This window comes from Triticum aestivum, chromosome 5D, assembly GCF_018294505.1.
Source record: "Triticum aestivum cultivar Chinese Spring chromosome 5D, IWGSC CS RefSeq v2.1, whole genome shotgun sequence".
NCBI lineage: Eukaryota > Viridiplantae > Streptophyta > Magnoliopsida > Poales > Poaceae > Triticum > Triticum aestivum.
In genome coordinates, this window is record NC_057808.1 from 552,739,583 (window position 1) to 552,761,656 (window position 22,074).

The following is a 22,074-nucleotide window of genomic DNA, read 5'->3' on the forward strand; positions in this document are numbered from 1 at the left end:
GAAGACCCACCTCTTGGTGGCAGTTGACAAATTTACCAAGTGGGTGGAAGCTGAGCCAGTTAGCAAGTGCGATGCAGCCACGGCGGTTCAATTTATGAAAAAGGTGATTTTCCGCTTTGGCTTTCCGCACAGCATTATAACTGACAATGGCACCAATCTATCCAAAGGCGTCATGGAAGAGTTTTGTCAACGAGAGCATATCCGACTTGATGTCTCCTCAGTTGCTCATCCTCAATCCAATGGTCAAGCTGAGAGAGCTAATCAGGAGATCCTGAAGGGTATCAAGCCCCGGCTTTTGGTCCCTTTGCAACGGACGCCGGGTTGTTGGGTGGAGGAGTTGCCCTCCGTGTTATGGAGCATCAACACTACTCCTAACAGGTCTACAGGCTTCACGCCTTTCTTCATGGTTTATGGGGCAGAGGCCGTCCTCCCCAGTGACCTCCGTCATGACTCACCTCGAGTGGCGGCTTATGTTGAGGCGGACAATGAACAGGCGCGCCAAGATGCTCTTGATTTATTGGACGAACAGCATGATGTGGCCGTAGCTCGCTCCGCGATTTACCAACAAGACCTGCGCCGTTATCATAGTTGCCGGGTTAAAACCCGGGTCTTCCAGGAAGGCGATCTCGTGCTCCGGCTCATCCAGGATCAAACAGATGCGCACAAGCTCTCCCCGCCTTGGGAAGGACCCTTTGTGGTCAGCAAGAACTTGCACAACGGGTCATATTACCTCATTGACATTCGGGAGCATAAAGATTCACGTAAGTCGGAGGAAGAGACCCGTCGGCCGTGGAACATAGCTCAGCTTCGGCCTTACTACACTTGAGGCACCAGCTCTCGTGATGTACATATTTCTCTTAGCCATATATATATAAGCAATAAAGCAGGACCTCTGTCCTTTTTCTCCTCCAAATATGCACGTGTTGTTTTCATAGCAAGATTACATGATGACTTGAAGGAGGATCCGGCTTATGATCGTATTCGAATCTAGCCGTAAGCAATAAGGTCACTTGGGGGCTTCCTGTTCAAACATGGGTCGTATTCGAACCAAAGAGAACATAGCTGTCGATACCCATTTGATTGGCAAAGTGCCGAGCTCATTGGGGAGTTTTCCTTGATCATATTTGAATCATGGTTTTACCCCTTTGGGAACCGACGTGGATCGTATTCGAATCAGCGTCGTTAAACAATTCTTAAAATCACTTGGGGGCTTCCTGTTCAAACATGGGTCGTATTCGAACCAAAGAGAACATAGCTGTCGATACCCTCTTGATTGGCATCGCCACACCCACTGGGGGCTATATGATCGTATTCGAATCTTAGCATAACCCCTTTGGGCCGGGTCTCTGGTCGTATTCGAACCTGAAGCCCCTAAGTTCTTCTACTTTTAGTCAGTTTTTGTCTGATTGTTTCAACGTGTGTACGGCCGGGTCTCACTTTGCCGGCTTTGGCTTACAGTATTAGCTGAACACAATGGGTGTTATTAAGACAGGTAAACCGGACTTGCGGTACCAACCTTACCACCCGGGTTAATTGAGCCGGAAGTATGCTTGCAGGCCGCTAAGTATGTTCTTACGGCTGTATTAAGGATATAATTGAAGACCAGTCCTTTTTGATTCATATTCCGGGTTATATATCTAAAACTTATGATTCTCAGGGCGGTAAGCCGCCTCGAGACTTGTGATTTGCCCTTTTATGCAGGATAGTTAAACAGCAACTATTTTTGAGATTAAGGAAAACAAAGGATTGATTATGACCCGGAGAAACATAAAGGAAACAACTTCATCAAACTTTAACATTCAAGGTGTGCACGATGGCACGACAAAGATAAAGTATTGGTCCTACTCTATTACAAAGACTCATTGAGTCCAAAAAGGTGAGGCATTGATTGATAAGCCGCCAGCTGCGTTACAACGCTTGCTGAGTTGAGGTCTCCGGCTTGTTCCTCTCTTCTCCTCCGGCTGATCCCAAGACCTGGAAGGTTGATGACTTCCAGTTGATGCCGCTGAGAGCTTCGAATTGGGCTTCCTCGTCAATTAACCCAGCCGGGTCAATCTCCGGGGCGAAAGTGTGCTGACGAGCCGGCGGGATCAAGTTGAGGGCTTCATAGCGCGGAGTAGGGATCCTCTGATTTTCTGCGTCGTAGCCCGGTTGATACTTGGTCAGATCTGTATCGTTGCCAATAAGAGTGGCCACCGGGCGTACGGCCTTCACGCAAGCTGCGAAGTCCTTCTGATCAAAGGCGGTGCCGTCTTCCTTCAGACTTGGGTAGCCGAGGGCGATGTCCGCCGGGTCTAACTCTGGCAAGAACGCCTTGGCCCGGCTCAGCGCAGCGATCGCTCCGGCTCTTGCAGAGGCCCGTCGCAGCTCTTGGATCCGTTGAGGCAGAACGGCGAGCCGGCGAAGGACTTCCGCTAGGTGAGTCGGCACCTCGTTGGAGAGGGCCACCACAGCCAGGGCACGTTGTGACCCGGTGTAGAGTTGCTCCACCAGGGTGTATACGGCCTTCAGCTTGGTCACCACACTCTGATTCAGATTGGCACTTCTGGGACCTATTTAACAGAGTCAGATAAGTCGCCGACAAGGATGAACTATGAGATATGAAAATTCTAAACTTGATGAAAGCCGGTGAGACGACTTACCGAAGATTGCGGCCACCATCTGGGACACTTGGCGCTTTAGGCCGGAGAGCTCGGCGGTCTTCTCGGAGAGAGCCTTCTCCACCTGTTCAGCCCGGTTCACCAATGCGGCCTTTTCTTCGGCCCACGCCTTCCGCTCAGCGTCAAACTCTGTCTTCAGCTTCTCTTGCGCGGCGATGCTGGATACAAACTTGGCGTTTGCCTTCCGGGTCTCCATCTCTTGCATCTTCAGCCGGTTCTTGAGATCAGCAAGGTCAGCCTCAAGCTTCTTGCCAGCAGCCTGTATAAATTTCCGGGTTATGGCATGAACAATTACTATGCAAATTTAAAGTCCCAAGCGTTTTCCAAGCAAAGACACTTGGCACTTGGGGGCTAATGCATATTGAACGTTTCTATCTACCCATTGCCGGTTCAATGGAGTAAGCCGGAACCTAAGTCTACAACATACTCAATCATAAGTCGTCGACTTGGGGGCTAGCATGGTACAGGTACCTAAGCAATAAGTAAGAGGACAGAAAGGATGTTACCTCAGATTTCTGCTGGATCTGGGTCACCATAGCAATCTCTGTGTCCCGGCTCTTGTGCACTTGGCTGACGAAGCCGGAGACGATCTCTCCAATGCTCAAGTTGGAGTAGTCGGTGAGGTCCAGGTTAACCCGGCGCGACTCTAACAGCTCCCCTTTGGCGGGGCACTTGGCCAGCACGGTAGGTCTCCCCAGCTCAACGCACTCCGTCCGGGTGATTACCATGTCCGGGTCGTGTGCTGGTGGAGCCAAGCTGGAGGCCTCCGGGTTAACAGAAGCTTCTGTAGTTGTCTTGGTGGTTGGGGCAGCGGCCTCAGGTGCAGAGGCGGCTGGCGGCTCTTGAGCGGCTGCCTCTGGCTCAGGCAAGTTCGGCTCATCGACCGGCTTGGACTTCTTCGCCCTCTTGGTGATCTTGGCTTGGGCACTGAAATGACAAAAAGATTAAGCACAATAGGGTAAGTGAAGACAAAAGTACAACATGAGATGGTTATCATTACCCGGGCACGGTCTTGAAAGCCGGCAGGCTTGACTGCATAGAGTCGCTGGAAGAGGGGGAAGTTTCCTGATAATTTGAGTCAGAAGAGTTGAGTGGTTGACGTATAACACCTGCCAAAGGATGAAAAGGGTACAATTTTGAGATCACCTCAGTCCGGCGTTTCCTCGATGCGTCAGGTAACCCGGAGGAGAGGTCGGTGCTTTTGTCGGTCCGGGTGTGCCGCCGGCTTTCATGCACCTGTCGCTTCAAAATAAATTGAGGGTCTTGATAAGCTAAAGGATGTGAAAAGCTTACTTTCCAGGTTACCCTTCGGACTTTCAGCCTTGGCAAGGGCTCCGAGTCGGAGGAAAGTGACATTACCTCTTCAACCACCGGGTTACTTGCGCCAGTGTCATCCTGTCAATGAACAAGTATTGATAAGGCGGACAGCAACAAACAACAAATACAGCAAGGACTTAAAGGCTCTGGGGTTACCTCTGACTCGGAGCTGTCGCTTAATTGCATCAGCTCTGAAGCAGTAGGCCTGCTTCCTTTCTTGCGAGGGGCGGCTTTCTTCGCCTTTCTGGCTTTCTTGGCCGCATCATGGTCATATTTGACCCGCCAGAACTTATCGTCAGCCTGAAAAATGCAATGAGGTTTTCTTAAAACGATTCAGATGAAAGTTATGTACAGATAAGATGTTCAGATCAGCGGCTTACCGCTGGGGCTGGGTTGGTCTTGCAGAAGGGGGCTAACCCGGTCCTTCCGCAGTCTGCCAGGCTCTCGTTCAAAAGAGCCTTGGTCATATCTTCTGCAACGTCGTCAGGAAGATCGTTGCGGCTGTGTCGCTGAGGGTCATCCTTTCGGCCCGTGTACTCACACATTAAGCCGGGGCGGCAGCTCAATGGGATCACCCGCCACGAGATCCAGACCCGGACCAGATCGATTCCATTCAGACCATTGCCCAGGAGAGCCTTGATCTTGTTGATAGTGGGGAGCAGAGGTTGGCGCTCCGCTTGAGTCAGCTTGTCTGACAGTGGGTGAGTCGGCTCCAGACGCGAGGGGCGAAAGCCGGGCAACGGGATCTCATCAGCCGGCGACGTGTCTTGGCAGTAAAACCACGTCAGATTCCAGTCCTTGGGGTGGCTGGGCGGCTCTGCGTAAGGGAAAAGGCAGTCCCTCCGCCACTGGATGGAGATGCCGCCTAGCTCCAGACTTGGCCCGTTGGCGCACTCATTCTGACGGTTTAAATAGAAAAGCTCTCTGAAGAGCAGCAGACTGGGTTCTTCCCCAAGGTAAACCTCGCAGAACACTTGGAAATTGCAAATATTGGACACTGAGTTGGGCCCTATGTCCTGAGGCCGCAGATCGAAGAAATTCAGAACGTCTCTGAAAAACTTTGAGCCGGGCGGTGCGAAGCCCCGGCTCATATGATCCGCAAAAATCACTACCTCCCCGTCCTTTGGCTGTGGTCTCTCTTCTGACGGGTCAGGGGCACGGTAGGACATGACGTCCTTCTTGAGCAGATATCCAGACTTGACAAAATCTGCTAGGGTCTCATTGGTGACGTTGGACCTCATCCAGTTGCAAGTGATGGAGGCTTTAGGAGCTTTGGGAGGCATGGTGACTGTTGGAAGCCTATGATACATGGAAAAATGTCCGGTTTAATAATGAGCCGGAGGAGACTTACAAGTTAAGGTTTAATATGGCGGCTTATGGAGGGGACTAATGATATATGTGTAAGTGCATCAGGTTATCTAAGCCGCTGGTGTGCCTGAGGGTAACTCAAATTGTCTACGACCTTATCACAGTTGAGCCGGAAAATTTTATGGTGCATGGTTTTCTTTAAGCCGGAGGGTTCTACGGCGCGTGGTTTCTTTAAACCGGAAATGTAAACCGCCGTGATTCAATGGTTGCAGTTTTTTATTAAGTGTGGTAAAACAGGTTTCACACATTGTGGTAAATATTTTGGATCAAAATGGTCAGGCAAAAGAAAAATTTCTAGACCTAAAAAGCAGACGCAGGGGAGTTCTTGAGCATTGAACAAGGCCTTATGCAGTAAAAGGAGGTCTACTTACATAAGAAATGGGTGCTAACACAGCTACCGCAGTAGTTCTACACAGAGCTAAGATCAAAAGAGGGCAGTAAAAATCAAAACTACCGGGGCTTGTAGGTGACAGCGAAGAACACGAAGAACACGGATGAACCCTACGGCAGATCTGTTCTACAGGGCAAGCAGGACTTACAGGGGCTGGAGAGTCGCGGAGGTCGTCGCGTTTCTCTGGTCAGATCAGGGTGATGCAACCGCCTGAGTTGGTGACGACGAGAAGACCTACGGCGGCGGCAGCAGCAGAGCTCGGGCAGAGGAGCAGTGGCGCGAGGAAGAAGACGAAGGAGAGAGAAGTGGCTGAAAGCCCGTCGGGCCGGCCTATTTATAAGGGCGAGCTCATAAGTGGGCGCGAGAATCAAGGATACCACGGCGTGGTTATCTCCCCACGAAACGCCTCGATTTTCGGGATGACAGTAAAAGGTAAAGATCCGTTGCGGATCTGGCGGAGTAAAAAATGGGCTTAATGGAAGATGACGTCACGGCGGATTACCCGGAGTCCAGAGGATGACGTCACGCCGGGTTATGGCTTCCACACAATTGTAAGCCGGCGATTTTCTGTTGAAAGGATTGAAGATTGACATGAGCCGGCTCAAATCAATCTGGGGCCTAATGTTGAGGATATAGACCTTAGAGTCACCCGCCAGGAGAGGCCGGGTTACTTATATGGTCATTGCCAGAAGCCCGGAGCCAAGCTTGAAGACGATGGGCCAGAGATGGGCTTAAGACCCGGATATGGCTTAAGGCCCGTAGTTACAATCATTATTATGGTAGAACTTGTAGTGTAAGGCAAGAATAATTGAGAGTCCGAGCCGGACACTCGTATGAGCCGGCCGGGACTCTGAGAGCTGTTGGGCGTCAGCCTCCCTATATAAAGGGACGACCCGGCAGCGGTTTAGGGACAAGAACAATCTCATCGAGAGCCAGGCATAGGAGTTAAGCTCCCTGGTCATCGAAACCCTAATCAATACCACCGCAAACTGGACGTAGGCTTTTACCTTCACCGTAAGGGGCCAAACCAGTATAAACCCTCGTGTTCCTTGTCCCGCTTAACCCCTTCAAGCTTCCTAGTAGCGATGGCTCCACGACTAAGTCCTAGCTCGAGGACATCTGCCGTGACAATTCCACGACAGATGGTTTTGTGACGAGAACATTGTTCTTGGTGCCTCCTGTCATTTAGGGGTTGTGGCAGTGTCCCGGGGAGTTGAGCTCCGAGGTGTTGTCGTCACAATTTTATCGTTGCAGTTCTGGAATACCTGAGTTTCGCCGACATCGAAATCTCTTTTATGCAGTTGTTGGTGAGATCACCTCGACGCCACCCAGTACTGGGGCGGGAGTTCGGGAGTATTGCCATAACTTGTATAACGGATGTTTTTCGAAGGTTGAGGTAAACGATTTCCGAAGGTTTCTTGGTTATGTGTTGACGGATGGATACAGCTGGATCTAGGTATTGCTAGTTTGGGTGATATATTTTGTGTCCCCTGTATCCCCAACACCAGATTGCATAACCAGAAAGTTTCGGGAGTTTATAAGTGGGAATTCAAGTAGCCTTAGGATATCTTTCCGACAGACGCATGATATGAGATTGGGGTTCGACGTCTAGTGGTCCGCCTGTACACGGTTGGTTTTACAGTGGTCTCGTAGTGTCTTAAAGAGTCCTTGGCTATGCCGACTCGGGGACGCTTCGTATGTCATGTGCACAGCCTTGTACATGATGGTGCTGTACGATTGAGCCCGTGTGGGCCCCACCACGAAAACTTCGGACGAAATCTCTATCATATGTTTGTTCCGGCTTATTCTGCAAGCCAATACTTTGTTTTGTTTTGAATTGTGGTATTCGAGTTGCTTCGAAGTCATATGTTGATTCCATATCTTTTTCAAGTGGCTTCTCAACTTATGGAAGTGTGATGATTTACTATGGAATTCATTCGTTCATCTCGTTCGAATGTTTATTGTGAAGACTATATGTTGCAATTTCTATCCGTTGATTCTACTTATCTATTTGTCTATCAAGATGCTAACGGATGTCACCCTCTTCAGGATGGCTCCGCCAACGCGTCAGAATCCGGATCGCAATGAAGGGAGTCAAGCGAACCCTCCGCCACCACCTCCGCCTCCGGAGGCATGGCAAGCTATCATGGCAGCCACCAACGCCAATGCTCAGATGATTCTGCAACTCTTGCAAGAACGCACCCAAGGGCAAGGCAATCAAGGAATCAAGGTCAAGGCAACAATCAGCCTCACTTCGCTACACTCAACCAGTTTCTCGCAAATCAGCCCAAGTCTTTCAGCTACTGTGCCGAGGCCACGGATGCCGATGATTGGCTCGTGGACATCAACAAGCATTTTGAATGTAGCAATGTCAGGCCTGAGGACTATGTCAAGTTCGCTTCTTTCCAGCTCAAGGACCAAGCTGCTGATTGGTTTCAGCAATACAAAGATTCCAGAGGAGGTCGTGTGATCACTTGGACTGACTTCTGTCGGGACTTCAAAGCGCACCACATTCCACAAAGTGTTGTTGAGAGCAAGCGTGAGGAGTTCCGCAATCTCAAGCAAGGCAACATGTCTGTGTATCAATACAACATCCAGTTTCAGAAACTTGCTCGCTTCGCTAAACAAGACGTTCCTGATGAAAAGAGCATGATCTATCACTTCAGAGGTGGCCTTAGAGAGGATCTGCAGTTAGCTCTCGTTCTTGTTGAGCCTACTCAGTTTGATCAATTCTACAATATGGCACTGAAGCAAGAGGCTGCTCAGCTCAAGTGTGAGGCTTCTAAGAAGAGAGTCAGGGACGCAGTTCAGTCTTCTTCTTCCTCACTTGTGACAGCTAAGCAACAGAAGTTCTGGTTGCCTCCTCCTCCTCCGTTTCGTCAGCCTTACCAGCAGAAGAACAAAGGTGGCCATGGTTCTTCCAACTCTTCCAACTCTGGCTATCAGAACAAGTCTCAGAATCAAGCTCCAAAGTCCAATGCTCCTTATGACCGTCCACTCTCAGAGGTGACTTGCAACAAATGTCAGCAGAAAGGTCACTATGCTAACAAGTGCTTCAACCAAAGGCGTCTGCCTCCTCCTCCTCCTGTCAGATCTTCCAGCAATGCAGTGGTCAAGCATAATCCAAAGTCTGCAAAGGTGAACATGATGAATGCAGCTCAAGCGGAGGAATCTACTGATGTGATAATGGGTAATCTTCCTGTTAATGATATTCCTGCAAAAGTTCTTTTTGATACTGGTGCATCGCATTCTTTCTTGTCATACCCATTTGCATCGAAGCACAATGTTGACACAGAGATTTTATCCAAAGTTATGCAAGTTGTTTCTCCGGGAAAGCTTTTGACTTCTAGTTTGGTTGCTCCCGATATTTCCATCAAGATGGGCGAACTATAAATTTCTGTCTTCTCCAGTTGTTCTTGGTGACTCGGATATTGATCTTATTCTCGGGATGGACTGGCTTTCTAAGCACAAGGCTCAACTTGATTGTGCTGCCAGGGAAATTCAATTGACACACTCTTCTGAGGATGTGATTATTTATGCCGCTCGTGATGAAACCATTCGGTTTTTTCTCTCAATGAGAAGGGCGAATTGAATGCCATCTCTCAAATTCCAGTCGTTTGTGAGTATCAAGATGTCTTTCCAGAAGAGCTTCCGGGTATGCCTCCTCATCGGCCAGTTGAGTTCGTTATCGAACTAGAGCCTGGCACTGAACCCGTTTGCAAGCGTCCATACAAGCTTGGACCCAACGAGCTGAAGGAATTGAAGAAACAGCTCGATGAACAAGAGCGTCTGGGTTTGATCAGACCGAGTTCTTCTCCATGGGGTTGTGGTGTTCTTTTTGTCAAGAAGAAGGATGGCACGGACCGACTTTGTGTCGACTACCGTCCATTGAACAAGAAGACAATCAAGAACAAGTATCCACTTCCCAACATCAATGAGCTATTTGAGCAACTCAAAGGTGCTAAAGTATTCTCGAAGCTTGACCTTCGTATGGGTTATCATCAGATTCGCATTCGTGAAGAAGATATTCCCAAGACAGCATTCAGAACAAGCTTTGGTTCTTATGAATATACTGTCGTGTCTTTCGGCCTTGTCAATGCTCCTCCAGTATTCTCTCGGATGATGAATTTCATCTTCAACCCCTATACCAATGAATTCGTCCTGGTGTATCTCGATGATATCTTGGTCTTCTCCAAGAATAAGAAGGATCATGCCAAACATTTGCGATTGGTGCTCGACAAGCTCAGAGAGTATCAATTCTATGCGAAGTTCTCTAAATGTGAGTTTTGGCTCGATGAAGTTCTTTTCCTTGGTCACATCATCTCTGCCAAGGGCATCGCTGTTAACCCCGAGAAGGTGTCCGCAATTGTGAATTGGGAACCTCCTCAGAATGTCAAGCAGCTCCGCAGTTTTCTTGGTCTTGCAAGCTATTGCCGAAGATTCGTTGAGAATTTCTCTAAGATTGCAAAGCCTCTTTCCAACCTCCTCCAGAAGCATGTGAAGTATGTCTGGTCTCCTGAGTGTGACGTTGCTTTCAACACTCTCAAAGAGAAACTAGTCACAGCTCCTGTCTTGACTCCTCCTGATGAATCCAAGCCATTTGAAGTTTTCTGTGATGCTTCTCTCCAAGGTCTCGGTGCTGTGTTAATGCAAGAGAAGAAAGTTGTGGCCTATACCTCTCGTCAGTTGAAGCCCAACGAGAAGAACTACCCCACTCACGATCTTGAGTTGGCGGCAGTTGTCCATGCATTAATAACGTGGAGACATCTCTTGTTGGGAAGACAAGTGGACATATTCACCGATCACAAGAGTCTCAAGTACATCTTCACTCAGCCCAACCTCAACCTCAGGCAGACTCGATGGGTCGAAATGATTCAAGAGTACAATCCGAGTATTGAATATACTCCAGGCAAGGCCAATGTCATTGCAGATGCTTTAAGCAGGAAGGCTTATTGCAACAGCTTAATTCTCAAGCCTTTCCAACCGGATCTTTGTGAAGCTTTCCGCAAGCTGAATCTCCAAGTTGTTCCTCAAGGCTTTCTTGCCAACCTCATAGTCTCTCCTACTTTGGAAGATCAAATTCGTGAGGCACAACTCCTTGATGCCATGGTGAAGAAGGTGAAACGTGGTATCGACAAGGGTCTTTCCAAATACAAGTGCTATCGCATTGATGACAGAGACACTTTATTCTTCGAGGACCGGATTGTGGTTCCTAAAGGTGATCTAAGGAAAGTCATTATGAACGAGGCGCACAATTCTCTCCTTTCCATTCATCCTGGAAGTACGAAGATGTATCATGACCTCAAGCAGTCGTATTGGTGGACTCGAATGAAGCGAGAAATTGCTCAATTCGTGAATGAATGTGATGTCTGTCGAAGAGTGAAAGCAGAACACCAACGACCAGCTGGTCTCCTCCAACCTCTTGCTATCCCAGAATGGAAGTTTGATCATATCGAAATGGACTTCGTGACTGGATTTCCAAAGTCCAAGCGCGGAAATGATGCTATCTTCGTTGTCATCGACAAGCTTTCTAAACTGGCTCATTTCCTTCCAATCAAAGAATCCATCACAGCAGCTCAGTTGGCAGAGCTATACACCTCCAGAATTGTCTCCTTGCACGGCATTCCACAATTGATTTCTTCAGATCGTGGAAGCATCTTCACCTCTAAGTTCTGGGACTCCTTCCAGAAGGCCATGGGCACAAACATTCGCTTCAGCACAGCTTTCCATCCTCAAACTAGTGGCCAAGTCGAGCGAGTCAATCAAATTCTTGAAGATATGCTCAGGGCTTGTGTCATTTCCTTTGGCATGAAATGGGAAGATTGTCTTCCATATGCCGAATTCTCCTACAACAACAGCTTCCAAGCGAGTTCGGGCAAGGCCCCATTCGAGATTCTCTATGGCAGAAAGTGTCGTACTCCTCTCAATTGGTCAGAGACTGGTGAACGCCAACTTCTTGGCAATGACTTAATCACTGAAGCTGAAGAAATGTGTAAAGTCATCCGTGATAATCTCAAAGCCGCGCAATCGCGCCAGAAGAGTTACTATGATAGTAAGCACCGTGATTTGGCTTTCGAGATCGGAGACCATGTCTACCTCCGCGTCTCTCCAATGAAAGGCACTCGTCGCTTCGGTATCAAAGGGAAGCTTGCCCCTAGATACGTGGGTCCTTTCAAGATCATTGGCAAAAGAGGCGACCTCGCCTATCAACTTGAGCTTCCTTCCAACTTCGCGAACGTGCACGATGTGTTCCACGTGTCACAGCTCCGCAAGTGCTTCAAGACGCCTGAGCGCACTATCAACTTCGAAGAGATTGACCTCCAAGAAGATTTGTCTTATCATGAGCACCCCGTTGCTATTCTTGAAGAAACTGAGCGCAAGACTCGCAACAAGTCAATCAAATTCCTGAAAGTGAAGTGGTCGCACCATTCCGACCGGGAAGCCACCTGGGAACGCGAGGACCATCTCCGTTCCGAATATCCGGAGTTCTTTCAGTCCTAGATCTCGGGACGAGATCCTCTCGTAGTGGTGGAGTGTTGTAACACCCCGCATGTAACTTGCCATATTTGTAACTCCGACTCTTGCCATTTTCGGCTATGTGTTATGATATTCCCTCCGTGGTCGGGTTTTGTCTTTCGTTTTGCATTTTGTTCATGTCATGCATTTCATATCATGTCATCATGTGCATTGCATTTGCATACGTGTTCGTCTCATGCATCCGAGCATTTTCCCCGTTGTCCGTTTTGCAATCCGGCGCTCCTATCTCCTCCGGTGCACCCCTCTTGTTTTCTTTCGTGTGCGGGTGTCAAACTTTCTCGGAATGGACCGAGGCTTGTCAAGTGGCCTTAGTATACCACCCGGAGACCACCGGTCAAGTTTCGTTCCATTTGGAGGTCGTTTGGTACTCCAACGGTTAACCGGGCATCCGCAAAGTCCATTTGTGTGTGCAGCAAAACCCTCCCTAAAAACCAGCCCAAAACCCACCAAACTCTCTTCCATGCTCTAGGTCGTTCGATCACGATCGTGTGGGTGAAAACCGCACCTCATTTGGACTCTCCTAGTTCCCTCTACCTATAAATATGCATCTCCCCCGAGATACGAAACGCAGACGAACCCTAGCTCCGTTCCCTCTCCGCCGCCGGACACGTCCGGACCGGACCGGACGCGTCCGCCGCCGCGCCCCGACGAATCAGAAGCCGACACGTCACCCTCTCTCTCTCCTCCATCGCGCGGCCCGCCGGAGCCCGTCCCCGGCCCCTGCGGCCCGAGCCCGCGCCGTCCGCCGCGCGCGCCTCCCGCCGGCCGGCCCCGCTGCCATGGCGCCGCCGCGCCCCGCCACCGGCGACCCGCCGGCCACCCGCCGTGCTCGCCTCCGCCGTTGCCCGCGGGCCCCGCCGCCCTCCTCGCCGGCACCGCCGCCTCCTCTCCCTCCTCCCGCGTCGCCGGAGCCGCGCGCGCCCCCTCCTCTTCTCCATCGCCGGCGACGGGCCGAGCTCCTCTCGCCCGATCGGATCTGGGTACTGTAGCAAGGTTGACCCCGAGCCCCCTCAAAATTTCCTAAGTTTTTTGCATTTTTCTTATTATATGCCCTTGTTCCTCATTGCATAACTCACTGTGCATAGCTCCGTTTCACGCGTGTAATATGTCAAATTGTTCGTCTCGTGATGCTCTACGTTTTGTTCAATTGTACCATGTTCATTAGAGGTCATCTTGATGCCCAAATATCTGTTGCAAGAGGGCTAGTTGCTGTTATCTGCTGGTTCTTAACAGAACTTGGAGATTTATCATTTTTGTATCATTAAATCTGTGCATCTTATGGGCATGAGCTCTACATGTGTTTTGTTGTATGTCATGCCATCTTTCCAAGGGTGTATGCCATGTATTTTTTTGATCTCTGTGGTGACTAGCACAAGCATGCAAACTAGGCCCCGTAATGTTTCTGATTTCAGGGACTTAGTGATTTCTCCAAGTCTTTGTCTGCTGTTATTTTGTTGCCATGTAAACTTGATGCTACAGAGAGATCCATTTTGGTGATGTTCAGTAAGGATGTTTTGTAGCTATAGTTGTAATTGATCCATTCCTGCCCTTGTTTGTAATTATGGAGTGCCATAGCATGACTCAATCGTGCTCTACTTTTGCTATAAAATATTTCTGGCAGATTCTTAACATGATATGAAATTTTGCCAAGCTTATTGTAGTTGATCCATACATGCTATGCTTTTGTTCTTGCCATGGATAGCTTTATAAACATGCCATCTTGCTGTAGGTATGCTTGTTTTGTCATGCATTGCTCTGTAGTGAGTGCATCAAGCTCACAAAGAGGCCTACATATTATTATTTCTGCCATGCTCTGTTTTCTGCTAAGTCTGAAACCTGATAACGAAACTTGCTATGTTTACATGCTTGCCATCATATCTTCTGGTCCTTTTTGGCTTATGGTCAGTAAGGGACTTTTGTCATATGCATTTAGTAGAACACTTCCATGCCTTGTTTTGCTATGTTAAGTTCCTGTAGCATGTTGATTTCGTGCTCTGAACATTGCTACCTGATGCTGTTTCTGCCATGTCCAGTTTTTCACCAAGTCTGTGAACCTGTTATCTTTTGCACTTTTGCCATGCTTGTTTGAGCTTGATATGTTGTGATCTAGCCGTAGCTCAGTGTTCATCTTTTGTCAAGCATCTCCTGTAGATTACTGTCATATGCTTTGTTGCTATGTTGGAGTGCTGTAGCATTGTTACTTGTTGCATTTTAAGTGCTATCATGCTGTTAATCGCAGATTCGTGTCATTCTTGTTTTGCTTGCCATTTGCAAGCCGTGCATCCGTTTCCGGTGATCTTTATATCGATTTCGACCGAAATCATCTCATCTTTCCAGTGGCATGCTTGGTTTGCCAAGTTACTGCCTTGTTCATCATTTTCCTTCCGGAGCACGCATATGCATCGCATATCATATCTTGCATATCATACATGTTTTGCATCATGTTGCTTGTGCATTTCTCGTGGTTGATTGTGGTTCCGTTTGCTTGTGTTCTTGTCTTGGGTAGAGCCGGGAGACGAGTTCGTGAACGAGGAACCTGTTGAGTACGCTTACGAGGATCAAGCTTTCGACAACTCTGAGAACCTTGCAGGCAAGATGACCACCCCTCGAAATCACTTCTATCTTTGCTTTGCTAGTTGTTCGCTCTATTGCCATGCTGCGCTACCTATCACTTGCTATATCATGTCTCCCATATTGCCATGTCAGCCTCTAACCATCCTTTCCTAGCAAACCGTTGTTTGGCTAAGTTACCGCTTTTGCTCAGCCCTTCTTATAGCGTTGCTAGTTGCAGGTGAAGTTGAAGTTTGTTCCATGTCGGAACATGGATATGTTGGGATATCACAATATCTCTTATTTAATTAATGCATCTATATATTTGGTAAAGGGTGGAAGGCTCGGCCTTATGCCTGGTGTTTTGTTCCACTCTTGCCGCCCTAGTTTCTGTTATACCGGTATTATGTTCCTTGAGTTTGCGTTCCTTACGCGGTCGGGTGATTTATGGGACCCCCTTGACAGTTCGCCTTGAATAAAACTCCTCCAGCAAGGCCCAACCTTGGTTTTACCATTTGCCACCTAAGCCTTTTCCCCCGGGTTTTCGCGAGCCCGAGGGTCATCTTATTTTAACCCCCCCCCCCCGGGCCAGTGCTCCTTCGAGTGTTGGTCCGAACTGAGTAGACTGCGGGGCCCCCTCCTGGAAACTCGAGGTCTGGTTTTACTCGTAGGATGTCTCATCCGGTGTGCCCTGAGAACGAGATATGTGCAGCTCCTATCGGGATTTGTCGGCGCATCGGGCGGCTTTGCTGGTCTTGTTTTACCATTGTCGAAATGTCTTGTAAACCGGGATTCCGAGACTGATCGGGTTTTTCCGGGAGAAGGTTTATCCTTCGTTGACCGTGAGAGCTTATGATGGGCTAAGTTGGGACACCCCTGCAGGGTATTATCTTTCGAAAGCCGTGCCCGCGGTTATGAGGCAGATGGGAATTTGTTAATGTCCGGTTGTAGAGAACTTGTCACTTGACCCAATTAAAATACATCAACTGCGTGTGTAGCCGTGATGGTCTCTTCTCGGCGGAGTCCGGGAAGTGAACACGGTCTGAGTTATGTATGACGTAAGTAGGAGTTCAGGATCACTTCTTGGTCATTGCTAGATGACGACCGTTCCGTTGCTTCTCTTCTCGCTCTCTTTGCGTATGTTAGCCACCATATATGCTTATTGCCGCTGCAGCTCCACCTCATTACACCATCCTTTCCTATAAGCTTAAATAGTCTTGATCTCGCGGGTGTGAGATTGCTGAATCCTCGTGACTCACAGATTCTAGCAAAACAGTTGCAGGTGCCGACAATGCCAGTGCAGATGATGGGGTCGATCTCAAGTGGGAGTTCGACGAGGAACGTGGTCGTTACTATGTGTCTTTTCCTGATGATCAGTAGTGGAGCCCAGTTGGGACGATCGGGGATCTAGCATTTGGGGTTGTCTTATTTTCATCTGGATTTTGACCGTAGTCGGTCTATATGTTTGTATTTTGGATGATGTATGAATTATATTTATGTGTTGTGTGAAGTGGCGATTGTAAGCCAACTCCTTATCCCATTCTTGTTCATTACATGGGATTGTGTGAAGATGACCCTTCTTGCGACAAAACCACTATGCGGTTATGCCTCTAAGTCGTGCCTCGACACGTGGGAGATATAGCCGCATCGTGGGCGTTACAAAGGAATCATTTTCTCTTCCACCAAGTGGAAGAGGAGAAGGATTCCCCTTCCTTGGGGCATCACCTCCTCCTTCTCCCACCTATATATATGTGGGGAGGCCTCTCTCTTTAGACACATCAAATACAAGGGCCTCTCTCCGCATAGCTTCATGCTCTCCCAATCTAATTGGCCTAAGTGTTTAGGCTTCCAATTAATTTGGCGCTAATCTTGGTCTAGTTTGTCTAAGTTAATTAGACTCCTAATTAGAAGAGAAGCGCCGCTAGGCTTTCTCTCTCTCTCTCTCTCTCTCTCTCTCTCTCTCTCTCTCTCTCTCTCTCTCTCTCTCTCTCTCTCTCGTTTTTCTCGCAGTTCTTCTTAGACGTCGAACCTCTGCTGGACTACTACCATGGAATGCATGGAACTCAAAGTGGTCGTCTAATTTGACTCTCGTCTCGGAGAACAATTCTCCCAGCTAGCAGGTGTAACCTATCTGCGTGTATCGGCGGGATCGTCTCGCTGCACCAACTCATTATTGCTTCTGCTACTTTGCAACGTCGGTGAGTTTGATCATTACTGCCATCTTCACAGTGTTCCTGGGTGTGATCGTGTAGGATAAGTTTTTTGTTGCGTAGCACATTCCCCAACAGTGGCATCATGAGAAAATCTTTGAGTAGATGCACGTACAATTAGAGCATATGGTGACGTGCGGCATTGCACGTCTGTGCCGGGTGATTACATGGTTCTATTTACTGGACGTTCATGTTACCCCTCTAATCTCCCGAGGTTTTGATCTTGACAGCATGTTCAAGCTTTGTTCCAAAGGTCAGGCTTGCTAAGGTCTGGCATCCATCGCTAAGCTTCAGATACTTACGGTTCGTTCATAGGCAAGAAAGATAAACTTTCTGATGGCGGAAGGGCGATGTAGATAATGGTCTACGCGAGGGTCATGCGTACTGACGAAGTTTAGTATGCGACTCAAGATTTTTAATTACTTATCGTGTTTCATACACCTCGCAAGTTAAACCAACAACGTGAAGTGTCATGCTTATGGTATGCAAGAAAGGTAAAATTTTGCCAACTTAGCCATAGCAGCCACGGTAATTAGCAAAGCGATGAGAGGCGTATAACTCGTTTTTGAAGGAGGTTTGCATGTGATGTAGTATAAGCCTTTGATTATACAATATGTCTGTATGAGATGCGATATGTTGTAATAATTTTATCTTGGCCTACGAGCCATAGTACGGCATGATGAATGGAGCCATATGATTGTCTTTTCTTTTTTAGTTGACCTGCGTGTCAACCTTGATTACTTTTAAGAAGACAAATTTTGCAACAGTGGACCTCGACGCAAAGGCCGGATGCGGAGAAGGAGTTCTATGGTGCGGGAAAAGGATGAAGAAGATCACGGAGAACCTTGTCGACTACTTCATGAGAAAAGGGCTATACCACATCACTATATTATTAACTGCATCTGATGTTAATCCCTTTTCATGCACCTTGATTGCGCGGTAGTCGTTTATTAGGGTGATCTCTCATTGAAAATATCAAGTTGATAGTGTTCATCCAGTTGTAGAACCGTCTAAAATACGTATTGCTTCGATTACGCCATGTCACATGGGTATATATGTGAAGGGTATAAGACGGGCATCAACGGTTCATGTTGCAAGTACATTTTGTTATCTTGACGAGATACCAAGACGGTCTTAGAAAGGCGATTAGGCCTGTTCACAAAAAAAGGAATGCTTACACTTTTCGATGAACATAATGCTTTAGAGCTAGGTGTTCTTGCAGCAAAGTACATGCACCGATCTCACCAGACAGGACTTTGTTTTTGATTCGTCAAGTATTTATTTCACGCTTAGGAACAGAGGAATTGTATCACTAATCATTACGTAGTCTGATATGAATGTATGATAAAAGAATATCAATTACTTAATCTGCTGCACATATGGACTACACTAGGATGCTTGATAGGAGTTTTCAAATGGCACTAGCACGCGATGCTGCCACGACACCACCGGTCCACCACTCGGACCTTGCTGGCCTTCCTTGCCATGGTCTCCCTCGCCAGTTCAAGATCTAGGGAGGACGGATCCATATTCTCGGGAGACTGGAGAGGTAGGGATGTGGTCGACAAACCAACAATTGGACCACCCGCATTGTATGCTGCTGGCTTGCAGGCTAGGGTTCGGAAAGATCAGGCTAAGATGATGGATCGAACATATATCTCACGAAGAAAGATGGGCGAGTCTAAGAAAGATGGGAAAGTTGAGGCCTTTGAAACATTGGGTGGCGATCTTTTAGACAATGTTATTAACTGATTATGATTTGTGCTGCTGCTCAAGATGTTCACACTGCTACATCGAACTTCCATTGTTGCCTTCATGGGCGTTTTAGCGGTCATATATTGTTAGTTTGCGTTCTTTTGCTACTGAATTGCTAGATGTTGGCTCTTTTGAACTTGTTAGGCTAGTGGTTAGGTGCCATCACCATCAGGTTTTTGCACCATAGTGCATGCGTGGACGCCGTCAATGCACGGTGGGTTTCTTGTTAGTGCTTTAAACCCATTTCTTCCCGTTCTCATTTCCTCGATACCTTTGTACGCTGGGCAGATGTATATCCTTTATGAGGACTAATGGAAATGGCTGGGATTAGGTCTGTTAAGAAAACAAAAGTGGTGGTTACACTTTTCGATGAACAAAATGCTTAGAGCTAGGTGTTCTTGCAGCAAAGTACATGCACCGGTCTCATCAGACAAGATTTTGTTTTTGATTCGTCAAGTATTTATTTCACGCTTAGGAACAGAGCAATTGTATCACTAATCATTACGTAGTCTAAGATGAATATATGATAAAAGAATAAAAATTACTTAATCTGCTGCACATATGGATGGCTTGTTCATCAACAATGTGCAATCAACAAGACGTACACGCGCACTCGGATGCAAATTTCGCACTTTCGGTCACATACACTCACACTCGGTCCTCAGGTGCAACGACGCCGTCGGCGGGGCAGGGCATGCCACTTCCATGTCGTTGCCGAACATCTCCTCCCATGTGCACTGGAAGCTGCCGTCATCCTCCTCCGTCGTCTCAACGCCTTGGTGGACGTCGCCATGTTTGCCGGCCAAGGACTCCTCCAATGTACAGTCGCTGCCATGCTCGGCCGCCTTAGTATTTCCCTGGAGCGTCAGTCCTAATTCTGGAAGCATGTCGGTGAAAAAGCCGCCTGGATCCACGCTGCCGTCGTCCACTACTCCGGGGGGCAACGTCTCGTCTTGGTCGGACATGAACGAACGCTCGAACTCCCGAAGCGTCCCGCCGGCTTCTTCTTCTTCTTCTTGGATGGTCATTTCTTGGCGGCGTGGGGTTTTGGGACGTGGAGCCTCCGGATGTTGGACGTCGGCGGCCGCCTTCCTCTTCTTCTTGGAACCGGGGGCATTGATTACGGACGCGTAGGTAATCTCCCTCTTGTGGGGAGAGACGTAGATCTTGCATAGCACCAGTCCGGCCGCACCGTCTTGTTCGTCGTCGTGGTCGAGGCCGTACTCCTTCATGCACCACCCAAGCCTGGTTCTGGCTGCTCCAGGCCTCTTGATCCCAAAGGAAAGTTTGTTGATGAAGCCGACCCGTTTACCTTGAGTGTCTAGCACGGGCTCGCTCTTCTCCGAGTGCCAGTTGTAACCCTCGTCGTCGTCGACGACGCGCTGTCGCCTTCCGCTGCGGCCACCTTTGGTCTGGTGACGACGGACCGGTGAGAAGAAGTACCACACGCCTCCTTTCCCGTCGTCCTTGTCGGAGCCAGGCGCGTGGGCACGGTTCTCGATGAGGTCCCCGGGTGGCGCGGAGTAGACGTCGTCTTCGTGGATGTAGCTGCTGAAGCGGCCACGGTCTGCTCCGGCGATCTTCTGGCGGAGGAACTGGTTGATGAGCTCGTGATCCTGGGGACTGAAGGTGGAGCCGACGGGAAAGAGCTCCTCATGGCCGGCCATATTGAATCGCCTTCCCTTGATCAGAGCTAGGCTAGCTAGCGGATGTCTAGCTAAGGAAGGTCCGTAGGTGCGCAACCCTAGCTAGGTAGGTATATATGGGTGGATCGCGACACAGGGCTATGTACGTGCCTTCCTTGATCAATACACTACTAGAGTGCTTCGGACTCAGGAGCGTCTTCAGTTTGTGTACGGATTGCTAGCGTACGCATCTAGTGTATATACGGTCCGCGCGTAACGTAAGCGTAGAACGACCGCGCGTTGTGGGAGCTGGGATTCAGCTCGTTTGGAAACCCACGCGAGTCTCCATCCATGCACTGCACGATCTCTCTGTCAAGCGGACGCAATCCAATGGATCTCTCTCTGTCAAACGCACGGCTTCGCCACGCAAACGATCGATGCACGGAAACCATCCTTAATTAATAGAGTGCTTCCCGTCTTCACTTTGTATCCGAATTGCTTGCGCACTTCATATCGCTAAGGGATTTTTTCGGCAAGGGGAATATATTAAGGGGGCTACTACAAATCATCCGGTTGATTTGATCCGGAATTAAGCCACCTGGAGAGCCGTTCGATTAACACATGAGTGATCGTTCGATCCAGTCAACGGGCATCGAGTCGTCGTCCCTCTCCTCGCATCCCCTTTCCGTTCTCCTCTGGCTGCATCGATGCAACAGCACGCGCCCCCGCCCGCTGAAAACAAATCGTCCCCCTAATCCCAGCCGCCACGCATGAACGCCGGGACGCCGTCGCATCGACGCCATCTTGCAATGTCCGGCGTGCCGCATCGCAGTACTAACAGCACCGCAAAAAAGTCAATGTTGCATCGTAGCACCAGATGATCCTGCAGCGTCACGCCCCGCCTCGCCTGTGTGCTGTGTTGCAGCACCGATGTCGAGCAGCCGGCGGCGAGCTACGTTGAAGCACCGGCGTCGAGCTGCGGGCGTCTCCGGCAACTGCGCCTCTCGGTGCTGCAACCGTAGCGTGAAAAAAAGCTCCGACGCAGCACCGTCGGCGTCCCGGCGAAGCTCCGTTGCCGCCCCGGACGTGCTCCATTGCAGCCACCGGCGCCGGCGTTCCGACGAAGCTTCATTGCAGCCGCAGTTGCGCTCCATTGCAGCCACCGGCGCGCGGCGTTCCGACGAAGCTCCATTGTAGCCGCAGTCGCGCTCCATTGGAGCCAACGCGGAGCTCCATTGCAGCCACCGGCCGCGCTCCACTACAGTCGCGGTGGAGCTCCATTGCAGCCGGGCGCGCTCCATTGCAACCGCGCAACACGCTCCATTGCAACGCGTCCGGTGGCGGCGGGAGCTGTGATGCAGCTCCGGTGGCGCTTCAATGCAACCATGGCGGGGCTTCAACAACCTCGCTCCATTGCGGCGGCCATGGCGGGCTCTACGACGCAACGCACGGCGATGACAGCGGAAGCCGCGATGCAGCTTCGGTGGCGCTTCAACACGGTCACGGCAGAGCTTAGACGACCTCAATTGCGCTCTATTGCAGCCCCGCCGGGGTGAGGATGAATCAGGCTGCTCCTCTGTGGTGGTGCCTCTCCTCTGCCGTTGAACCAGAAAAAGGGGGAAAAAGAAGCGGAGGGAGAAGATAAGGCTGGAGGGAGAAGA

At 49.3% G+C, this 22,074-nt stretch overlaps 1 pseudogene; it reads right to left on the reverse strand.

The window, feature by feature from the left end:
* Nucleotides 1–19,190: 19,190 nt before the first annotated feature.
* Nucleotides 19,191–20,461, reverse strand: LOC123126169 (uncharacterized; annotated as a pseudogene).
* Nucleotides 20,462–22,074: the final 1,613 nt, after the last annotated feature.